Source organism: Ascaphus truei, chromosome 8 (genome assembly GCF_040206685.1).
Source record: "Ascaphus truei isolate aAscTru1 chromosome 8, aAscTru1.hap1, whole genome shotgun sequence".
Lineage (NCBI taxonomy): Eukaryota > Metazoa > Chordata > Amphibia > Anura > Ascaphidae > Ascaphus > Ascaphus truei.
The window spans coordinates 75,203,081-75,227,816 of record NC_134490.1 but is presented as its reverse complement, the minus strand read 5'-3'; the positions used below and the strand labels follow the sequence as shown (position 1 = coordinate 75,227,816).

At 40.0% G+C, this 24,736-nt stretch overlaps 1 protein-coding gene across 7 annotated transcripts in view; it reads right to left on the bottom strand.

Moving 5' to 3' along the window:
• ADGRA1 (adhesion G protein-coupled receptor A1) overlaps nucleotides 1–24,736 on the bottom strand; it is a 692,353-nt gene that overhangs the window by 11,890 nt on the left and 655,727 nt on the right. The gene's annotated exons all lie outside the window — the stretch shown is intronic.

Below are 24,736 nucleotides of genomic sequence, written 5' to 3'. Positions count from 1 at the left end.
AACTGCCAGCAAAAAAGTAAACACCTTAACAATACTATTTCCTTCTTTAGAAAGATGTACTGTAATCAATGTTAAAGTTAAATTTGTACTTATGTTTGCCCTATCATTTGTAATGGGATCTGAAATTTGTGTCTAATCAGATAATTATTATACTTTAGCCTTTTGTGTAATTATGGCATAATTGCTTTCTGGAAAAAAAAAAAAAAAAACAGAACTAAATGAGTTAGTACAGAGGAAGATTAGCAATTGAGTCAACCCATTGTGGTGGGAACAACTACATTAGGAAAAGGGAAGTGATCAGTGGGAAGGGATGATTATAGAAGAGAGGATCCACTGGAGCAGAGCTACACAGGAACCTGACGTACTTTTCGTTGTCTGCTACGGCTTCTGAAGAAGCCGTAGCAGATGGCGAAAAGAACGTCAGGGCTCTGATGACATCACTCACTCGGCGTCTCACCCAGGTCGGACGTGTGACGGGGTTGCTCCATAGTAGCTCAAAACAGCTGATTCAGGTGCTACATACATCCACCCAGATTCAGACATTGAGCCAGTCAGTGCTTCCATCACAGGATGGATGTAGTCTATTGATAGGAGCCAGTTAGAGCCCACTTGCAGACAGTGCTTTTTTTAATGAAGATTTAGACATTGAGCCAGTTAGAGCTCTCTATCACAGAATGCATTTAGTGTACTGATAGGAGCTAGTTAGAGCTAACTCGCTCACAGTGCTTTCTTATCACAGCTATCTAGTATACCAGCCATATTTCTTTTTACCCGAGTCTGTAAATCACTGGTGGCTCTGGGAGGTAGCACACCAAGGGTCTGCATATTGTCCCCAATTCAACAGCTGATCAGAATGGTATACACATCTACCAAGTTTTAGGCAAAGAGAAAGAGATCTCTGCTATTCATGCTGTTTCTATACAGGACGTATCTATTATACAGATGGGAGCCAGTTACAGATCATTAGCACAACTAGCATTTTCTACCACAGTTATCCAGCACACCAGCAGTGTTTTCACTTACCTGAGCTGGCCCGCCCCCTGGGGGCATCTAGATTGATACCAATTACTTGAGCACAGACAAGCTGTGTTGTACTCTAGGTATCTATCTGAGCAAGATTTTGATTTCAAATCGAGCTGCATACACTGGGGTACATGTAGTTTTCCCAGTTAGGAGACACACTGTCCGCCCGTTGGGGTATCCCTTTATGCTTATTAATACTGTAAGCACTTGCATTCACTCATTTGGAGTGCAGATGAACACAGTATTCAAACTGTAAATTTGTGTTATTGTTAATGTACTTTATGGCACATGTACAACGATATATTAAAAGTTATTTTCTATTGAAAACAACCATTTTGTCAAATATATTCATTACTAGTAGGTGGGCACCCTATATAGGATTTCTCTTTGTGTGCAGCGCTATGCACACCCCATATGTTTCACAACCAGAAACTAACCTGCACTTCTCTGGGACTCACATGTCTACGAGGCCTCTGTTCTACCAACGTTTTACTTTTCGTTGTCATTTGAAAACTATTGAGAGGAGTGATAAAAACCAGCTACTGTATAATGAAATCATACATTACAAAAATGTTTCGCAGACATTCATTTGCTTTTAACATAATTCATTAATTATGATAGCTGTCAATCTGCTGTATAAATGGATCACCTTTTTCTTTCTTTATTTTTTTTACCAGTCGTCTCTCTAGCTGCAATTCCAGCAATAATCACACTTTGATCTCAGAAATGTTTTTTTTCATCCATCTAAATGCTAATTGGCTTTTTACCCTTTGCTTTATCCTTCTCTACAATTTTGCTTAACCATCATTAATGCTCATTGCAAATCCGAACTATGTATCAAAGTGTAATTTAGTTTTGTACATTATGCTTGGAATCTTTTAGCAGATTTTTTATTTTAAGATACATTTTAATTCAGTGGAGTGAATTACCCTTTTTTTTTTGTTTAACTGTTCTATAAAACATGGGGGCTCAACTCCAGTCCTCACGACCCCCCCAACAGGTCAGGTTTTTAGGATATCCCTGCTTTAGCACAGGTGACCACTGATTGAGCCACCTGTGCTGGACCAGGGACAGCCTGAAAACCTGACCTGTTGGGGTTCTTGACGACTGGAGTTGAGCACCCATGGTTTAAAACAGAGGTGCACAAACTGGGGGCACAAAAAATGTATGAGGCGATGAGGGGTGCACGGTGCTTACAGAGGCCCCACGCTCTGTCCAACAACATTTAAATTAAATACCGGTGGTGCGAACGAGGCCCCTAAGTCCCTTACCTTGTCTCCAGCGGCTCCTGGCGACACGCCGCCATGGCAACGTGGCATCAAATGACGCTGTGGGGTCACATGATATCACGTTGCCATGGCAATGCGGGGTCATATGGTGTCGTGACATCAGAAAACGCAGTACAAAATGTAAGGGGGGGGGGGCGCAGACAAAAAGGTTTGTGCACCCCTGCTCTAAAACACTGTAGACGCCGTCAGTCATACATTGCAATAGTCGAGGTATTAGAAAGACCGAAATGGTTTGAAATTTCAACTGTCTCAACATAAAACTATGGAGATCTGTGTTAAAATACATTTCAACCTGTAGCACATTGCTTTCCATTTATGGCACCGAAGGATATAGGTGTTTGAAAGGTTCAAAGGCCTGTTTTATACATTTATATTTTGCCAACCTACATCGCTGTAGTTTTTTTTTTACCATATATTAATATAGGCTAAATGACCCTGGAGGGAGGGAGTATTTGATGGAAACACAACTCCTGCAATGTTTTATCAGGTTCAATCCACTGTGCAGGACATCTCAAAAGCTGTTAAGAATTAAAAATGTAGCAGAGGTATTATTACTACCTTGCCACTTAATGACCAAGTACCAATTCAACGGAACAATAAAACTAGTTCATTGCTTCAAAGATATGCCCACGTTCTGTATTAAGTCAGCTTATCTGTACCTAGTCGCGCCATTTACATTTGCATATTTAAAAGAAAACTTTGGTAAAAGATCTCAGAATATATGTTTGCCGTCGCGTTGCATTTACATATTGGATTATCATAAATTATTTCTTTGGTACCATTTAGCAAAAGTGAATATGAGCCATGGTAATTATTAAAAAGAGATGGTTTCATACAAATACCCCAAGGCTGACCTTACAGTACATTAAGCTGTTATTATTTAATGTTAAATGTGTTTAATTAGCACCAAGCAACCGCAATAATTAGGACTTGTGGATTACACCTTTATACGATAAAGTAGCACATCTTATTTATTTACTAACGGATTCCTCTCATTTCATTTTTTCTTTTTAATATTCTCAAAGGTAGTATTTCCATTCCTGCGCTCTCACACATTTAACAAGAATCATTGCAAAACAGGGAAAACGTGCATATTTTGTAGCTTAATGTCAGAAAAGGTAGAACATTTTATGACAATCAAAAGATATTCCTTACATACTGTAACTACAATTCTTGGATCTCAATGATGTAATGGAATAACTTTTAAAACAAAATTATGTTAGGGGGTATCCACTGTCATTTTTAGTTTTGTATGTAAATACTTAATTTATTATGATTTGAAGACTGCTTGTAAATTGAAACAGTTTGCCATGCTTTTACCACCAACCCTTACAGATATTTTAGCAATCTTTGCTATCTTTTTACTTGCACAACAATATATACGTGCACTTAAACCAGTGGTTTTTAGCCTTTATTTGTTTAAGGAACTGTATAATTATATTGTGAAACTCTGAGGAACCCCGACCCTCTCTAATAGCGCGTCCGAAATCAGATGCATTGTAAGTAACCCCAACCCCCTCTAATAGCGTGTCTAAGATCAGATGCATTATAAGGAACCCCAACCCTCTCTAATAGTGCGTCTAAGATCAGATGCATTGTAAGGAACCCTAACCCTCTCTAATAGCACGTCTGAGATCAGATGCATTGTAAGGAACCCCAACTCTCTCTAATAGTGTCTGAGATCAGATGCATTGTAAGGAACCCCAACCCTCTCTAATAGCGCGTCTGAGATCAGATGCATTGTAAGGAACCCCAACCCTCTCTAATAGTGTCTGAGATCAGATGCATTGTAAGGAACCCTGACCCTCTCTAATAGTGTCTGAGATCAGATGCATTGTAAATTCTTCTGTATTTGGTACAATCTTCAAATAACCAGAAAATTGCAAGAACCCTTTAGGGATGCCAGCAGAACCCAGGGATTACTAGGTACCCCTGTTGAAAAATACTGACAGACAATATACAGTAGTAATAATACTTGCGGGCGCTGAACCTCAATCCACTGTTGGTCACTCCTGCCCTAGCCAGAATAAACACAAAATCTACAATGATGGCGCTCCTCTTAGTGATAAAATACACACCCAGAGATTAGTAACTACAGGCAGTCCTCGTTTTACAACGCTTCGTTTTACAACTAATGGCTTATCCAACGCTATGCAATACATACCTATGTTCATTTTTACAACGCCAAAACGGCCTATCCAACGCTCTTAGGACGCGTTGCAACGCTGTTTATGTGTATATTATATTATACTATATAATATATTATTTATTATGTTATATTATATATATAATACAGTATGTACACTATATAATTTGTGTGTGTGCTGCATATCTTATAGCCTGCGTAAAATATTTGGTGTATTTTAGTGTTAAAAATGCCTTCAGGAACGGAACCTTTCATTTAAACAGTGTTCCTATGGGAAAACGTGTTTCGCTTTACAACGTTTCGCTATCCAACGCCATTTTGAGTAACGCATTTTGTCGGATAACCGAGGACTGCCTGTAATGTCAAAAGTGAATAAATCATGAAATACTATACTTAGTGATAGACAAATCACTATATCAGCATGTGCTTACTTAAATAGTGCATGTGACAATTAAATAAATATATAACAGAAGATATATTAAAAATCAAAAAATCAAAAAAGTGCAAGTGACTTAAATAAATAGCAGTGATAGTGGTGCTCCAACCCTCGATGGAACTCTCTATTAAGTTCTTCTAGTTTGTGGATAAGCTTCAGCAAGAAGTTTCACCAGGAGGGCTTCATCAGGAAAATCATTGCTTGACTCCTGATGAGGTTTTCCCCGTAAAACACGTGCGAGTTTGGGACAGATTGGGCGGCGATTCTCCTCTCCCCTATTAGACCACCCAGGACCCTTTACACACCCGGGATACCAGCGTTCACGTGGGATGCCGAGACGCCAATGTGTGTGCCAGTGTGGAGACGGTGAGATTTGAAACAGGATCGGCTGTGATCTCGTATTTTCTCTGATGTCCCCAAGTTGGCTGATTACCACAGCACCCCCACAGAATACTCCTGTTGATGTTGTCACTGTATGGATTTTGCCTATATATTTTAAGGAAAAATGTGAGTAGTGCCCACTACTGATTTATGGACCCAATCCCTAAGTGAAGACTGTATCACACTATTGTATGTTTTCTTGCCTTTGTCCTGGATGGATACTGTGCCCTTTTGCTGAAGCTTACTCACTCCTGCCCAAGCGCATGCGCACTGAGTGTGTACATTTGGTTGTATAGGACTGCACTGTGGTGATAATATCATGAGTGCCCTCTTTATGTGAACACAGTTTAGAAGGAAGTTATGCAGGTGCCGCACAATGCTATCACTGCCCAGCAACAGTGCTGTTTGTTAGAAAGGGAGACAATTGAATATCAATATCTTTAGAGAGACAAAAAGATAGAACTTTACTCATCGAAATTGTATTCAGGAGACCAAGTCACTTACTACTGTCTCTATTTCCCCACCTCTCGAGATAAACAGAGATGCTACATTGCAAACTAAACGATACACCATGCATTAGCCTTTGGTGGTGTTTTTCATCATATACTATAAATAGACATTAAACCAAACTAATGATTACATTTTGGGTAAGATGCGTGATAAATGCTTTCTTTCAACACATAAAATGGTTCAGCCTAATACAGTTCAATAGCAGCATTACTTACATTACAACAGCAAAAGAATGGTAGCTTCTCCTCTAACAAGGGATACCCTGGAGTAGGACTGCTCCTGTCTTACAACTGTAACCTGTTCACCCGAGATCAGAAAACATTTCAACCATTTGTTTCTACGTACTAGGGAAATGAAAATGTCTACCATCAGTGTCAGTGACCCAGTGCATAAGGCAATGTTATATAATGTGCAGCACTCACCTTATTGATTGGCTGGCTGTAATTAAATTGCCAGGATCCAGTGTTCCTTAACTGAAAGTAGCAGGTGAAAAATGTCCTGAACCAGGACCTTCTCCGAGACGATACAGTGATGGTGCTAAAGGGTACAGCTACTGCTAATAATAATTACTGCCGCTTTCTGTCAATAGAACCTTTAATGTACAGGTATATTTGGTTTGGTGCTTTTTGTTATGTTTTTACCATAGCTTCTGGAAACCCTTTTTTCTTCTTTTTCTCCTTTGCATAGCAACACTTTCACACTATATTGGTACCGTTAATTACATGTTCAATATTACAAATCAGAATAATAATGCCTTGGCATTCGGTTTGTTGTGTTTCATACCAGTTTCCAAATGATGTACGGTGCGAAATGTGTAACTACATTTTAATATGTTTTTTCAAAGCAGGCATACCATTTAGCATTTCAATTGCCAATCTTCCTGCAGTGTTCTACACCTGCACACTTCCATTCCCTAAACATGCTCCAGGAATTGCAATTAAAATGTGTATTTCTGTTTTTTTAAAAGAACCGTGCATTGTGACAAGAGAGTACTTTGTGATCAAGAAGCAGAATCTAAGACAAGCAGTAGGGTCATTTATCAAGATGTCAGGGGTGTCATACATGCTAAACTGACACAGATTTAATTATTTCTTGCCTGATGCTATTTATGTACCTGCGCTGTGACCGATTGAATGGAACTGTCACGTACGTCACACCTGTGAGCACGTGACCTGCATGTGGGACAAGGGTTAATACACAGCTCTCTAGCTGGCCCACTTCTCACCTTCGCAATGGTTCCTCAAATGAGTAATATCTCCCCTCAATCCATCCCAATATACCATATGAAGAACACTTGCCTAGACAAGTGAGAGAACCCCTTTTGAACAAGCACTCATACGGTGATAGGTACAGATAAATTAAAAGAATGAACCTTTATTAGTGTATATGGGTAAAGTAAGTGAAGTACATAAACACTCAACACAATTAAAAACGCATTAAACGAATTGCCCCTAGGTCTATTTATAAATTAATAGAGATAGTACTTGAAGGAGAATGGTTAGGAATGTCTGGTACCATATGAAAGAAAAAGTTACTAATAAAGTGCAAAACTAATATGGTGCCTCAGTGTGGTCTATCTATAATGTTTGAAAGAGTCTGGTGTGTGTCACTCGAGTGTAGTAACAGTCAAACTGCTTTCATGCCACATCTGAATAACCTGTGGTTCTGTGACTTTATACAGAGTGATACCTGTATGTCGCTAAGGTATTGCGGGTCAAACCCACATAAAAAGGTTTCAGTCAGTGTGACCTAGCTGCACTCTGCTGGTCACAGAAACCAACAAGGGGTTAATTTTGTATATCCTTCAAGGCAACACAGGGTGTAGTAAAATATCTAAAAGGGAGGCTACTACTGTATGTAGCTGTGGGGAAGAAAAGAGGCTGATCAGTGGGAGCCGCAAATATATGCACTGTTTTTATCCCACTGTTAGTAGTATATTTCTGGGTTCTTATAGCCTCAAATGAGCACAATTTAATTAGCCCACCAGATAAATGGTGGGCTAATTAAATTGTGCTCATTTGAGGCTATAAGAACCCAGAAATATACTACTAACAGTGGGATAAAAACAGTGCATATATTTGCGGCTCCCACTGATCAGCCTCTTTTCTTCCCCACAGCTACATAGTAGCCTCCCTTTTAGATATTTTATTACACCCTGTGTTGCCTTGAAGGATATACAAAATTAACCCCTTGTTGGTTTCTGTGACCAGCAGAGTTCAGCTAGGTCACACTGACTGAAACCTTTTTATGTGGGTTTGACCCGCAATACCTTAGCGACATACAGGTATCACTCTGTATATAGTCACAGAACCACAGGTTATTCAGATGTGGCATGAAAGCAGTTTGACTGTTACTACACTCGAGTGACACACACCAGACTCTTTCAAACATTATAGATAGACCACACTGAGGCACCATATTAGTTTTGCACTTTATTAGTAACTTTTTCTTTCATATGGTACCAGACATTCCTAACCATTCTCCTTCAAGTACTATCTCTATTAATTTATAAATAGACCTAGGGGCAATTCGTTTAATGCGTTTTTAATTGTGTTGAGTGTTTATGTACTTCACTTACTTTACCCATATACACTAATAAAGGTTCATTCTTTTAATTTATCTGTACCTATCACCGTATGAGTGCTTGTTCAAAAGGGGTTCTCTCACTTGTCTAGGCAAGTGTTCTTTTTGTGTTCTATGACTCTCTCACCCCTGGCACCTAATCATCGACAGTAGCTAGAGCTCACAACCCTTCCCCCTCTCACTCCCTATTATTACAATATACCATATGTAATGAACAGCAAACTAGTGAGCACGTGACTTGTCTATGCAACCAGGTTTAATACACATGGCTGCTCTAGCCAACTCACCTTTCTCCTACGCAAGGTACTTCAAATGAGTTAATACTTACCCCTTACTCGAATGCTATAATACTCACTGCCACCACCCAAGAAATATGCAAATAAGATCTATATCTATCTGCCAGGGTCTAAGGTTCCTATTTATTAAAGAAAAACTATGCACTTAACACACACAAATCTGCTGTAGCAAAATGTGTCCAAAAATGTACTTTACTCTATACGAAGCATGCAAACAGTTAATTCAGAGCCCAAAGCATCATTTAATCAAGTGTTATCTTAAAATTTTATATATATATATATATATATATATATATATATATATATACACACACACACGCAGTGAGTAGGCTACATAAGAAGATTATTACAAGAACATACAGTTACAATAAATGCAGACCAGTTTCTTAAAATAAAAGGATAAAACATAAACAGAAATCCCTATATAGTACGTTATCATATCTCATAAATTTTCCCCCAGAGAGGTCACTGACGTAGGAAAGATGAGAACTCACGTGTCTGATCCCAAAACATACACCTTGTTGAATTCTGACTCATAATTAAGAATTGGGTTTTATATTCTAACTCACCTTCATTGAGAATATCATAAACCCACCCTTGTCATCAATCAGTTGTCAGTTTTACAACTTAATAAAAAAAACTCCTATTATGACGTTTAAAATTTGACTGAGCATATAAAAGATCTCATATCTTAATTTGTCTAATATTTAGACAGACGCGAGTCATATTAATAGGTTCAGGCGAGTTTGCTGAATGTAATAATAGGCCACAGATGCGACCTAAAAGATTCCTATTTGCAAATAGCAATCTTTTAGGTCGCATCTGTGGCCTTTCCCCGTACTCCAATGTTACCTATTCCCGTATGCACCCTATTCTTTCACACATACGAGTACACCTTTGTACACCTGGAGAGCGGCTACCATCTCTCTCATTCTCTAATATATGAATGTAATAATACTAATTCTGACCAGCGTGCTCCTAAATTTGAGTGACAAATGGATATATATCCCTTGCCACCTCCTAAACCTCAAGTGTTTGGCCTTACTGCATCTTATTTGCAACGAGTACAAATATGTAAACTTTATTCTTCAGTATAGATGTCATCACATGATATCCCAATTTTAATTAAAGTCTTGCAACTAAGTGGTGACCTGTTTGTCACCTCTCTCTGTGATGCACAAGGGATATTTCAAGAATGTTATGTTTTCTTTGAGGCTTACAGCCCATGATCTGGCTATCATATATTGTAGATCAGTACAAAGACAGGAAGGGTCTTGACCTGTCATAAAAATAATTTATTTGTATTTTTAAGTCAAACTGTAGCCACATAAACCCCTTAGGTACCAGATTGACTAAAATACTTAATATTCCCCACCATTTTTATTATAGGAAAAAAACAATTGTTATCCTTCTGAAGGGCCATTCACGATATACAACATAATTAAAAATTAGCACACACATGCCAATTGTTGAAGAAATAATCTATTACACACTAATATTGTGGGCTATATAGTGGTTTCAAATGTTTTTTTTGGGTTAGGGAACCCTAGAATTATATTGTGAAATTCTGAGGAACCCAACCCTCTCTAATAGCGCATCTGAGATCAGATGCATTGCAAGGAACCCCAACTCTCTCTAATAGCGCGTTTGAGATTAGATGCATTGTAAGGAACCCAAATCCCTCTCTAATAGCGCGTCTGAGATCAGATGCATTGTAAGGAACCCCAACCCTCTCTAATAGCGTGTCTCAGATAAGATGCATTGTAAGGAACCCCAACCCTCTCTAATAGCACGTCTGAGATCAGATGCATCGTAAGGAACTCCAACCCTCTCTAATAGCGCGTCTGAGATCAGATGCCTTGTAAGGAACCCCAACACTCTCTAATAGCCCGTCTGAGATCACATACATTGTAAATACTTCAACATTTGGTCCAATTTTAAATGATCTGAAAATTGCAGGAAACCCTTTAGGGATATCTGGTGAACCCAAGGTTTCCTAGGAACCAGCATTAGTAAGACTACACCTTGAATATGGAGGACAGTTTTGGGCACCACTCCATAGAAAAGACATTATGGAAATAGAAATAATGCAGAGAAGAGCTACCAAATTAATTCTGGGGATGGAAAATCTAATTTATGAGGAGAGGCTAGATAAATTAGATCTGTTTACATTACAAAAGAGACGTTTAAGAGGGGATATTATAACTATATATACAAATATATTCAGAGTCAATACAAGGAGCTTTCAAAAGAGCTATTCATCCCAAGGGCAGTACAAACGACACGGGGTCATTGCTTAAGGTTGGAGGAAAGTTGATTTCACCAGCAACAAAGGAAAGGGTTCTTTACAGTAAGGGCAGTTACAATGTGTAATCCATTACCCATGGAGACTTTGATGGTAGATACAATAGACATATTTTAAAAAGGTTGGACATCTTTTTAGAAAGGAAATGTACACAGGGATATACCAAATAAGTAAACATGCAAGGATGTTGATCCAGAGAGAAATCTGATTGCCAATATTTGGAGTCAGGAAGAAATGTATTATTCCCTTTATGAGACATAATTGGATGTTTTTTTGTTTGCCTTCCTCTGGATCAAAATACTGTAAATACAAATATAGGATAAGTATCTGTCGTCTAAATTTAGCATAGGCTGAACTTGATGGGCAAATGTCTTTTTTCAAACTCATCTACTATGTAACCTTGGTTGAAAAACACTGTTCTATAAAGTACATCGATCTCACCACTGCTGTGCTATGACCATACAGAAATCCTTAAAAAAATACCCTTATAATTGAATGCAATGGACAATGACAATAATTGAAAAAAGCTAATCCACTTTTATCAACTTCCACTCAAAATGAGTGGAAGGCAGGCACAACACAGGATAATTCTGCAGGCACCTCATTTTTGCATGTCTGCTGTCTGCACAGGTTGGCTATATACAATTCCATTCCAGGCAGAGACTACAAAATCAACTGTGCTACATCACCAGACATCTCCGTACACCTTTGGAAAGTCAATTGCCAACAGTAAAGTATGTGCATCTCTTAGTGAGGAGAAAAGAACTGTTAACCTATCAACCTTCATCAAGTCAATGAATTCTGATAACTGCATATGTATGACAATGCCATTTGAGATAAGAGACAGATGAATAGAAGAGAAAGCATGAACAAATAATAGCACATTTTGTGCCCTCATAATCTGCTCTGTTTAAAACAAAGATCACATTATATCAGCATCAATGTTTCATAGCTTGGAATAGAATAATTCTAAGTTTTTAAGCAGAAATATGAAGACGTGTATTTTGGCTTTGCTTGAGGGAAAACTACATTTGCAAAGTGCATAAAAGGTTTTAGGTTTGACCAACAAACAGTCTCCAGCTAATTACATCCTGGTTATTGAATTACCAGACACATTTGTACAATAATAAAGGTAAAATTAACTGTTGAATGTATGTATGTATGATGTAATTATTTATATAGCGCATTAATGTACATAGCGCTTCACAGCAGTAATATAAATGGCAAAATAATATAACACAATAATATAACAGATAATGGGAATAAGTGCTTGAGAAACAAAAGTAACATTAGGAAAAAGGAGTCCCTGCCCCGGAGAGCTTACAATCTAAGTGTATGATAGTGCTGCCAACAATAATGTAGAAGGGGGCATTAGGGCCAGGCATAGGAGGAAGTATAAATATTAGGTTGTACCGGGTCCATTTTTTTTTTAAATGGGTACCCGTGCAAAATGAAAAAAGTTACTCGGCCGGTTACCCGGTTACCCGGACGACACTTACCTGCAGGGACGGAAGACCGATGAGGAAGACCGCAGCGACATCTAGGACCAGCACCAGATGTCCTGGTGGCAGCGCCAGCAGCTGAAGGTCCTGTTCATCTGGCGGGAGCAGCAGGAACAGAGCACACAGCTGATGCCTGTGTGAGCCGGGGAAGCATGTGACCGGAGCAGGAGCGTTCCCATTGGACAGCCGAGGAGGAGCAGGTCTCTGATGTCACCACGGTCTTCCGTGTGCTGCAGGTAAGTTTTTTAACTATTTTCAGCTGCCCTGAAATTACCCGCTGCCGGTCCCAGCCGCCTGCTGCCGGGTCCAGGTATTTTCCAGGTAGCTGAAAAAGCGCTGGGTAAGCCGAGTACCGGGTATTTTTCGGGTTCCCGGTACATCCCTAATAAGTATAACTGTTAACTATCTTAAAGTTCTTGTAGCCTCCTTGAAGAAGTATTAGTTCTTTGAACATGATAGTCATTCACTGTCATATTTGTATATGAGTTTATTCAGCCTTATGAAGCTCTTCTGTATATTATCTGTGTACGTCCTGAAATATTTACACACCTAAAAAAATATTGCATAAAACACTTATTTTGGTTAGTTTCATAAATAGATAAAATCTTCCTATAGAATGAAATTCAATTTACACAGGATAGTTTATGCTCTTGTGGATTACAAGCTACCTCAGAAATAAGGATTTTTATCCCATGCCATTGAAAAGATGTCAAAATTACACTGACTGCTGGTCAATCACATTTACTAGGACGACTTTTCACTGAGGCTCCAGTTTTATTTTACATGAGCAGCTTTGCGCTGATTTGATGGGGACAGATGTACACGGAGCTCAGAGTGATGGGCTGTTCATTGCAGTCACAGTTGAAGCTTGATTCATTAAATAACGCTGTAAGTAATGCCACCTACGGCTTCAGTTGAATGGATTAACTCCTCCTCGCAGACTTAAACTTTAAGATGAGCTCAGTAGTCGGGAAAGAAAGGAAACACAAAAGCGCACCAAGGATGAAGGTAATTATATTCAGAAACAGGTAATGTAACAAATAGTAACTTACTGTACACTTAAGAAGTTAAAAGCCAAGTAAGCATCAAAAGCCCTGCCTCGCCGATAGATGTAGCTCCTAGCAGAGATGCTGTTTGAGACAGTCGATCCCGTGCACCGGGAAGGACGGGGTAATCCAGCGTGACTGTGCCACTTCCGGGTTAACCGGTTTAATAACCGGTTCCGGGTTAACCCGAAAGTGGCACAGTCACGCTGGATTACCCCGTCCTTCCCGGTGCACGGGATCGACTGTCTCAAACAGCATCTCTGCTAGGAGCTACATCTATCGGCGAGGCAGGGCTTTTGATGCTTACTTGGCTTTTAACTTCTTACGTGTACAGTAAGTTACTATTTGTTACATTACCTGTTTCTGCATATAATTACCTTCATCTTTGGAGCGCTTTTGTGTTTCCTTTCTTTCCTGTATGATTGATCCGTCGGTGGAGTCTTCCTTTTGGCGGATCCTGGTGGAAGAGGGGAATACTTCCACAAACACGAAAGCAGCAAGAGGAGGGAGTTGGTCTACCTTCCAGACACTTTAGGGAGCATGAGCGCGGACCCAAACAATCTGACGAGCTCAGTAGTCAGTTTGCAAAACCACACAGATAAAAACGGAACTTCAGAGATTGACTCTGAATACAAAAGCAGCATTGGGGTCAAGGATTCATCCATTTAACATAACAACTGGAAAGCATTTCAACATATAATGTATTTAAAAACAATGAATAATATTATTATCTATTGGAAGCCTGTGTTATATGTAATGCTCCTTCAGGGCTTTCCTTTCCTTTTCTAGAAAGAAGCCACTAAAGCAACATTTACTCTACTTTACTTTACCTATATGCAATTTGAGCTTTTTTATTATTATTATTACTACTACCACAGAAATAAAGCTCAAGGGAAAACCCACTTGACAGCCAAGTACAGACGTTGTACCTGACCTCTGTGCAGCTATTATTGGAAGTGTTCTCTGACCTGGAGATGCACAGGGTAAAAGTGCAATGGTTACTGTGCCCTTCTATAGTGCTGCTGTCAATAAAACAGACTGAATGTTAGATTTGCTAAAGTGCACAGATGTTGTGTATGTACTGCACCGACACACTTTATTCGAGCAAATACCCGGTATGTACCTGGCAGATACCTGGAATGCGCCGCTCCTCACCTCTGACAAGCCCCGTTGCATTTGCCTTCCCAGCCTGGGTTCATGCCTGGCTGATGGGCGGCTTATCTGTTAAATGATAATGATTAGGATTTAATAGGCTGCAATGCTTCGCGTGTCTACCAGATGGCATAAATTCATGAATTGTAATGCAGTTTATATATATATACTGTGCAGTATTGCAGCCAGCGGGAATAAAATGCTTCAATCCCTGCTTGGAAAATAACTCAATGCACTCGGGCAGAAAACAGTCACAAACCTCAATACACCCGGGTATACCCGAATTCGTGGGACTAGCCGAGCTCGAATAAAGTGTGTCGCCAGTGTATATTGTGATTTGTGATTTGTGTACTGCTAGTGTTTTAAGTCTCTCTCTCTTTTTTTTTTTTTTTTTTTAAAGATTCAGAGCATTCACTTGGGAGAAGAGAAATGATTGTTTATCAATTTTTCTCCACTCCATTGGTAACGTAACTCACAAGAAGGAAAGGACATGAAGAGGGAACGCACAATCAATTGTCTTGCCTTTGGGACCAGCATTCTCCAAACACACCATTTGAAAAGAAATATATACTTTTGACTCTGTGGAACATATTAAAGCAACAAAATGTGAAAAATCCTATGTGTTTTTTTTTATTAAAGAAATCAGTTCTATAGTATTAGATAATACTGTCTGCGTTTTTTTTAAACTCCTAATATCATGTTTAATATTTTTTTTAAATATACTGATCAACCATTTAGAAAGTCATATCCACTTCCTCTTTTGAAACAGGCTGTGACACACACCTATTTCAGCTCTGCCCTTTGGCAACAAAGTATCACAAACAGATCTGTTGCTGTGTTCCAAACAGCAGACTGTCTATTACTCTGAAAGCTGTAACAATAATGCATTACACTTAGTAATATAATGTTACATATCAGCTGCAGCATTTTACAGACTGCAGCACAAAGATAGAAAGTGGCCATTTCATTAGGCACTGTCAGGCTCTCCCAGACATCCTGCTCCTAGTCATAGTTCTTTTCTCTGTCCATCGGCATGAGTTGCTGGTTTTGGTCTGCTCTGGGGTTCCTCTGTCTGCCTGTCTCCTCTTGCTGCTCCTGTCCTCTGTCCTTATAGTTCCTGTTTCTTCCTTGCCTTTGTTTTGTTATCAGAATCCTTATGCCTATGCCTGTGCTTCTGCCTCTGCTTCTGTTCTGTGTTGGAGTCTTGCACATTATTGAAGGCCTTGCTGGTAATCTAGCTTGTCCCTGTTTGATCCCTGCTCCCTGGTCTCAGTCTCTGTTCCGTAGTCTAAGATCCGCTTCCTAGTCCCAGTTCCTGCTCCCCTGCCCCTGCTTTCCCGTTGCCATACCCCTGCTTGCCCACGATGATCCTGCTTGCTGCCTGCCACGAACCCTGCTTGTGACCTTGACGATCCTGCTTGCTGCCTGCCACCGAACCCTGCTTGTGACCTTGACGATCCTGCTTGCTGCCTGCCACCGAACCCTGCTTGTGACCATGACGATCCTCCTTGCTGCCTGCCACCGAACCCTGCTTGTAACCCCACCAATCCTTGCCTGCTCCTCGCTGTTCCGGCCACCAAGGTCCTACCCGCTCCAGGAGTCCCCCGTGACAGTCACACAATCAGGATTTTTACAGATTTATAACAGGAGCACTAAACGTGTGGCAGCTTAGGTAAGAATGTAGAATGATACATTGTCCCATGATTTACATATCAAAATAAAAGAGGGGCAATGTAGCATTGCTGCTTTAATCGGATGTTTGATGCAGTAAAACTAGATTCTTTACTTCTTTCTCTTCGTCACTAGCTCTCTTTCTTTGAATCCCTCTCTTTTTGTCACACTCTGCTCCCATTCATCTTTGTTACTTTCTGTATCTCCCAGTGTGTATGCTCCTCCTGACACTCGCTTTCAGGACCCCCCGGCGTCGGAAATGGGATTGATTTTCGTTCCCTCATATTCTGCCTTTTGTTTGTCTTATTCCGTGGTTCCCAATGCTCAATTTACATTATTTGTAATACAAAAAAAAAACCAGTGGATGAGGAGGAAACAACGGTGTTGAAACCGGTTAGGATGAGATGGATTGCCCTGCGTCGGAATGCGTTTTTAATGTGAAGAATAAATTATTTTGTATTTTAATTTTCTTGTTTCATCTGCAATTTTTTTCCCCCATTCCACATGGATGAATTACCCCACAAAAATTATTTGGGGATTGTGTATACAGGCCCCTTACTTTGATCCTGGAATTGTTTAGGATCTGCTGCTTTCTGATTACTATGAAGTACTTTTGCAGTGAAGTCTTAAATTGACACCTACTGAAGGAAGCTTTCCCCTCCTATTCCTTTTTAGCTTATATCAATGTACATTATTTTCAACCATTTCCAAGGGCCTGTCACAACAACGTTGTAGTAGGAAATCCCGGGTTCGGTTTGCACAGTGGGAGAGGCACCCAACTTGTCACAGAAGCTCAGTTGGATCCGGGCTGCAGGGTTGGGGTTTGAGATTTTTCCCATAAATGCTGATGTTATAGCTGTTTGTGAGTGCACATTTTATATTGTTCCAGTCCTATAAAAATTGTTGAAACTTTAATACACTAGGAGTGCGCCTGTTTTTCTTTTTTTCGTAGATATCCTTGAGGCATTGGCGATCCTTAAATTCAGGCTGCAAAGACTCCGGGGGACTGTGTATTGGGACTGTTTTGTTTTTTTCATTCATGTGCTTATATAATTTTTATGTATTTTTTTATACTTTTTTTTGTATTTTTTATATTGGTTTATTTAGTAGTTTATATTGTGTTATTAGGTACTATTAGTATATTGTAGTAGTCTGCACCCACTCCATTGTCCTAATAATCAGCACTAGTGTATAACATACACTCAGCTAGTAATTCATCAATATATAATAGAATATCAGTATAGATTATAGTAGGCGCTACATCTTGCCTTCCACCCCCCCCCCCCCTTTTTGTTTTTGAGAGACAGAGAGACGGGGGGACAGAGAGACGGGGGGACAGGGAGACGGGGGGACATGGAGACGGGGGGACAGGGAGACGGGGGGACAGGGGGACAGAGGGACGGGGGGACAGCGAGATGGGGGAGAGAGAAACAGCGAGACGGGGAAAGAGACAGAGAGACAGCGAGATGGGGGAGAGAGAGAGAGACAGAGAGACAGCGAGATGGGGGAGAGACAGCGAGATGGGGGAGAGAGACAGCGAGACGGGGAGAGAAACAGCAAGACAGGGGGAGAGAGACAGCGAGACGGGGGAGAGAGAGAGACAGTGAGACGGGGGGAGAGAGAGAGACAGCAAGACGGGGGAGAGAGAGAGAGACAGCGAGACAGGGAGAGAGACAGAGAGACGGGGGAGGGAGAGGGGGGGAGAGAGAGAGCGAGACGGGGGGGAGAGACAGCGAGAGGGGGGAGAAAGAGAGGCACAAACAGCGAGACAGGGGGAGAGAGAGAGACCCAGCGAGACGAGGGAGAGAGAAAGACACAGCAAGACAGGGGAGAGAGAGACACAGCGAGACGGGGGGAGGGAGAGAGACACAGAATGGGGGGGGGGAGAGAGAGAGAGACACACAGCATGGAGGAGAGAGACACAGCATGGGAGAGAGAGAGAGAGAGAACTTTTAAACCATTAATGTAAATCTAGGCCCATATCAAACTAAGCTGTGTTCTATCATGACAACGTCCAGCACGAGAAAACACCTTCTTGTCCATTCAAATAATTGGGCCATAATGTGTCTTATAAAGTAGCACCACTTACAAAATATTTGCCTAAATCACATTGGTTTTTTTTTGTATAGGTATTTATGATTTTGTTTTGGTGTTTAAATTAAAAATATATTTGAAAAAAAAATGGCATAAATATTAATCATGGCTAGTAAGTTGCTTACAAGATGCTTCTCTGAGCCTTGCCTTGGATCGCTAAGGCTTACTATTGTTTTGCAGAACTAATACAGGAAGGACGCAGAGATCTGATAATGATCCTTGGAAATAGAAAGGAAAATGACTTCTGAAAAGGGCTTATTATCATAAAAGGTCATCAATAGATTACATTGAGTTGACAATGACTGATGGCATGAAAACAATGCCGTTCAGGATAGGGAAATACTTGGCAAAGTTTATATTGACTTTTTGTAATGCAAGATTAAATTTCCCCATAATGTATCCTCAGTGATTACAATGGAAACAGGCTTTATGTGCGCAATGTTATGATGCAATTTTTAATTGTGAAAGTGTTCTTTGATACAGTATAGCTAAACAACATAACTGCTTATCTGACTAAATTCCATCCTGCTTTTATTTTCAAATAATGTACTCATAGTTGGACACCTGTGACCAGAGTACATGAACTAAATGTATCTGTCAGTGGTAAAAAAAATATATATATATTTATATTAGTACCATAGGAGTCGGAGTGAGTTCATGTATAACACTGAAGCAATATTTATTTAGAAATACGCTGTTGGATGGGGTTTTAATGCATTTGACTCCCTACACAATCACGCACTGTCAGGCAGCACATACAATTGTTCCTGCACAGCACAAGGCACAATCAAAATGTGATAGAATCACACTGACACTGGACGGCTTGACAGGGCTGTGTGTGACATGCCATGTTCTGGAGAAATTACCCCACTCAAAGCTCTTGAATCGAAACATTAACAGGTCATTGTATAAGACATCCATTCTAATACAAATAGGGCTTCTGTTCCCTACAGACTTGGCCAAAATAACTTCTGACTCCTTGATTTATCCACGTAATCTAAGGGGCCTATTCTAGTATCCACGATACAGTAAGTGCATATCCATGTGGAAGAAGCCCTTTTCAAACTGATTTGCATCTCGCCATATTATAAAACTGCTTCTCACATGTCTAAACTGATCATAATGGGCATTCTTTCAAGCAATTTAATGCTGGCTCTGTAAATCTGTGCGTTATGGCACAAGTTGTGTAAAACTCACACATTTTAGCAATTTTGTGGTATTCCAGTCCAAAATTACAATCAGTTGGAACTACTCAACGTTTTTTCTCTTCTCTCTTTAAATGCAAGATTGAAATGTTTTGGCTCTTTTGGGTAAGGACATCCCAATTCAATTAATTTAATTACCCTTTTTATGTCAATACTTTTCCCTGTACAGACGGTCCTCGCTTATCCGACAGAATGCGCCCCGCAAACCGCCGTCGGATAACGGACCGTTGAATTGCTGGTCAATGTTATTTGGTGGCGGTGACCATCGGATAAGCGGGTCAGACGTCGAATAATGCGTCCCGCGGACTGCATTATGCGGCATCGGATAAGGCATCCAATGGAAAGCGGGGCTTCGGATAGAGAAGACCACCTGTACTGTCCACCTAATTATATACATCACTGCAAACATTACTGGGCAATAATGCCTCCTGAGGAGTTGAAGGATTAATATGAAGCCGAGGGTCTTTAACCCAGGCAGGGCATTAGTAGCGTGTAATTCCCTGTTCTGTATTCTGTATGGATTATTGTTTCAATCTCTGTATTTGTATTCTTTTTTATACTCAAATGCATAATCTGCCCATCTGAATGAGGTGTCCCATGTGCTCACCACCGCTCCCCTCTGTTCATGACCCCCCCCCCCGGGTTCCTCACTGCCTGTGACTACTAGTCCGCTCACTAACTTACTCACTCAACCATCCGGTCCTCCCTGCTCATACTCAAAAAGGATGGTTCATGCTGCTGCTATGATTGGAAAGGTGCCAAAAAATACATGACATTACTGGCTAATTGTTTTATTTATTTATAAAAAAAATTACCAGAAACTAATACATTGAGAGCTACCTCTTGTTATCAAGTATGTACTGGGCAAGTTATGATAACAATACATGGTTACATTAAAAGAACAGAGGTTATACAGTCTATTCACAGAGATTTCATGGACAGTTAGAGTTAGACAATTGGGTACAGGGGATAATAGGGCTGGTGAATTTTAGATTGAAAAAGAGCATCTTTAACATCACCAAACATCAGCGAATGGCAGCAAATAGCTCACACCCTTTGGCTGCACCAAAGGCTGTCCGCCTTTGGGGCGACGCACATGTAGACTGATATACAAATATCACTGTGTATATTGATGTAACAAAAAAAGGTGCTGTTGAATTAATAAAATTCCTGGCGCCCATCATTTCTGTATCATCGCCCAGCCACACAAAACCAACACCCTTACAAAGTAATCAAATCCGAGTAAGCCAAGATAAGAGATATTGATGTATACTCCCTAGGTGCCGGGTAGGGAGGGTTACACATGCAACACAGTTTTACCATTTTCACCACCTGGTTCAGACTTTCGAGATCATGAATACCTTGTCAATGTAGGTCCGGATTCTTAACTTGGTAGATAAAGCTCACCAGCATAAAATTAATGTTACTTTCATTCAATCACATCGGTTTAGGGAAACCAATGGTGCTGCATTTCCAAATATCCAGTGATAAAGGTTATAAAACTAGTTATAACCGAGTTCTAAAACTCAAAGAAAGTCAGATCATTTCAATCCTTCAGATTTTCCAAGTGTCTTTTCCAATTAGTAGCAAAAATATCTTATGAAAAGCAGTGCATATCAAAAATGTAATAGCACTAATTGATCTTAAATGTCAGTCAACAATTCACAATGTCCAGATATGCCAAGTCTCAGCTGATTTTTATTTATATTTTTGGGCATCAGCAATCTTATTAAAGTCTTCAATAAAGTCTCTCTGATAATAACAAAAAATCATTACTTTCTCATTAAAATTTGTGCTGCAAATTTCACAGATTCAGCTCGTTGAGTCCGCACCTCTGAATCGGCCTCACCATATATTCTGTAATATTTATCGTTGTGCTATTCACATTTCAGCATTTGGGCGTAAGTTTACAAAGTAGCTAAACATATCATAGCATATAAAATAACCATTACAAAGGTTCTTATATACCTTGGATATTTCACTTCATTTCAATTATCATTAGAAATTATAAAATAAGCATCTAGCATTTGTGCTTCATTCCCATTGGCTGTCTCTGGGAAAATTGTGACAGCCTTAATTTCAGTTAACACAAACGATGATTATGGACAGAATTTTGACCTATCACAGAGAAGCATTTAATTAATTCCGCCCTTTTTAGTCTATAATATTTGTTAACAAATATACTGTAACTATACAATATAATCATATTTGTTTTTCTCAATAGTCCCTGTTCTGTACTGTAGATTTTACAATCTAATGTTGGTGATTATATGCAAAAAAGCGCAAATGAAAAGAGTGGAAATCTAAAAGGTGCTCAAACAACAAATTCAGCACTGACAATCTTGATAATATGCCTAATATAAATGTGTGATCATCACAGATGCCCGGTGTATCTGCATACTGGAACTTTCCTCATAAAAGAAACATAAGGAGAACATGGCATAACATTGTTTAATGAAATTAAAAGGACAGGGAGGGTAAGGAAATAAATTCACAATCTCCCAGTCCAGAAGCCACAATGAGTGTATTAAGGGTACACTCTACCCACTCCGGACAGTCCAGAAATCAGCCAGTCTTTGATACCGTGGCATTCTTGCTCTGCTCCTGCTCACCGGCGTGTTGACTTCTGCATCTGTGCGCACACCCACAGCCTCAGGGCAGAGTCCCGGATTATATCTGGCTGGTTGGTACGGTGTCCTTGGAGGGCAAAACAACCAACGCTTTTCACCTAAACGGTGCTTGCTATTGGCTTCCTCAGGAGCTCTCCTAATGTGACTCACAGGCAAGTTTAAATAGTCATGATAAGGAGCAAGCACAAATCCCATTAGCCAGTTAATTAGGAACATTAATTATTTAACCAAAAAACAAAACCGCATACAAGCTCTAAGTGGTTTGGCTGCAAATGCACAATGGCACTATTGAAAAGATATATGGAGCTAACACCGGATAATGGAGAATTAAACCGTGATGCAGTTGTGGTATAACCAATTGATTAGGGAGAACAGGAGGGGAACAACACAGGGACATTAAATGGTGAAATGAATTCACATAGTCCCCATAGCCCCGGCGAGCTCGGTGTGGAGTAGTCTTACTCACGATTAAACACCGTCCTGTGTCCTTTCTTTTCGGCTGCTTCCCCTGACGCTGCCAGAAAGAGTGCGTCTCCCGTATGGCTTCCGGTGGTGTCGCGAGATCCTCACAGACGACAGCAAACAAAAATGGATCAAATGGACAGCTGCTCCAGAAAAAAGGTAGGACACTCACCAGCATAGAGGATTAAAAACAACTTTAATAAACTACATAAAAAAACAAAGAATCAAACCGTGCAAACTACTCTCTCACGCGTTTCACGCCCACTGTGGTGCTTTCTCAAGGAACCAGTGGGCGTGAAACGCGTGGGAGAGTAGTTTGCACTGTTTCTTTGTTTTCTATGTAGTTTATTAAAGTTGTTTTTAATCCTCCATTGCTGGTGAGTGCCCTACCTTTTTTTCTGGAGTAGCTGTCCATTTGTGTTTGCCGTCGTCTGTAATTATTTAACCAAACTGATTGGTCACTCAAAATTGAGTGATCAACCACAGGGTTGCACAATTCCCAGAAAGGGTGTAAAACATACACAATCATAAAACATAAAGGGTGTCAATAACACAATAAAAGAATTTAATACAACAAACATGATGATAATTATAATAATGAAGGACAAAGACAATAACAAAATTACACAAATGTAATAAAAAATCTCATGATTCCTAATCAAACACTATTTCAGCGATGTGTAAATTACTAAGAAAAAAGAGATGAAGGTTCATACACGATACAATGCCATGAAGGTAATAATGGCTAAGAATACAATATTAATACATGGAATTGAAACTGAACTTGCGATAACTGGAAATAGACTAGAATGTTACTGTGAAGTTTGTATTGACAATAATATAACACAACAAACCTTTAAGCAGATCCAAAAAGAATCTGAGAAGGATCAATGCCAAATTAAAAAAAATGATTGATTATTAAAATGTATTGGAACATAAAAAGGAACCCCCGAAAATATCGGCATAAAAATTGCAATATGAAAATTCAATGGATGTCAAGTAATGGTAAGATCAAAAACATCTATACACAACACCTATAAATCCAGTGAATACTTAATTTAGCTCTAAAAGGAGTTGAGATCAAAATCCACATTAATCCCAAGGTTTCAATGTTTTTCATTCATGTATCCAGAGGGTTTCCTTCTCGGGTAGATCTCTCTCTCTATGTCACCCCTCCAGGTTCTTTGGTGAAATCTATGCCCTGAAACCGTAGGCCTTTAGTGTCAGAATGATGACAGTTTTTATAATACAAAGAGAAACTGTGAGATTCTAACCCTATCCTGATATTACGGACATGCTCTAGAACGCAAATCTTTCATTTCCTTGTGGTGCGACCTACATATTGTAGGCCATAAGGACGTACTAATAAATACACTACAGAGTCTGTGTTACAGTTAATCATGTTTGAAGTCAGGAAGGCCTCACCAGTGACATTAGATACAAAATGTTGCAGACACACTGCACCTCTACACAGCTGCACAAGTGAGATAGACGCACCTCAGATCCACCCTTGCGCTATGTCCTCACAGATAGAGCTACCAAGGGCCAGGCTACGGACATCCGCCAGGTGACGGGTCAGAGCAACGGACACCTGTAAGTACAGCTCTCACTACGCTGACCTCTGCTGGACACCGATCAGCACTATCTGAGGCAGTTGTCTGTCCCTGACGCAGGTAACAGACCACACATTGGCAAAGGCCTACAGACACCTGCAGCATTGCAGAACTCAGACCCTCACCAGACACCACGACTGAGAGTGACAATGCAGACGCTCAGAACTCTACACAACTGCAGCAGACACAAGAGAGTGTAAGGCCTGAGCGGACAGTCACACTTGCACAGAAGGCCCAAGAAAAATATAAAGACAGTGACGCACACGGTGACAATTTAGAGAAGGCCTTGACTTGAAATGTTTAATGTTACAAATATTAGCAATCATGAAAAACAGCTTAAGCAGGCTATAAGCTCAACTGGTTTTCACCCATACTGTACATGGTACCAAATG